Consider the following 829-nt stretch of genomic DNA (forward strand, 5'->3'; position numbering starts at 1 on the left):
CCTCCCTCAAACCTCTACCAACAAGAGATGTCCTTCCCCACGTGACTTGACCGCCCTTTAACCTTACCTTCAGTATGACCTTGACCCCCTCCTGAATCCTCCAACAAGAGAAGACCACTCTGACATTACTAGATTCACCTCCAGCACAAGTGGACCCCTCCTGAAACCCCTCCCAGAAAAGACCTTCTTGGGGCCTCCCCCAAGAGAAGCCTCCTTATCACTTCTAGGCCTATCTTAACAGCCCTGGTCATCTAGTGGTCATCTGAGCAGGAGTAAACCCTACTAGCTCCTGTCCCTGGTAGCAATAGATAAAAAATGACCACTACAGCCTCTAGAGGTAGTTTCATGGTACTACCGCTAAAGGTTGACCCCCTATTGGTGATAGTAGGTGGCAGGAGTGAGTGGGGTTCTCTCCTACCCAGGTGACCACTAGATCACCAGGGCTGCTGAGGCTTGCTGGGATTTGGGAGAGGAGCTTCTCTTAGTGGGGTCCCAGAGAGGACCTTTTCCAGGAGGGAGTTTGGGAGAGGGTCCACGTGTGATGGTGGGAGTCAATTTATGTTGCAGGTGTCAGTAGGGGGTGGGGGAAATGAAAGATCCCTTTATATGGGTCCTAGCCAAAATTCAGCCGGGACACGCATAAGTGTCATATGCACTTCCCAGCTGAATATTGGCCAGGAGTAAAGTGTTGGTGCCACAGAGTATAGGGCAGATAAAATTGCTCAGGGATTTAATATCTCTTTTCAGACAACTCAGATCACATCAAAGTACAAACACTACCAGGTGAGCATCCAAGCAGATTTTTTTTTAGCTCTTGTGCCATGACTTA

This window comes from Geotrypetes seraphini, chromosome 15 (genome assembly GCF_902459505.1).
Source record: "Geotrypetes seraphini chromosome 15, aGeoSer1.1, whole genome shotgun sequence".
Taxonomy (NCBI): Eukaryota; Metazoa; Chordata; class Amphibia; order Gymnophiona; family Dermophiidae; genus Geotrypetes; species Geotrypetes seraphini.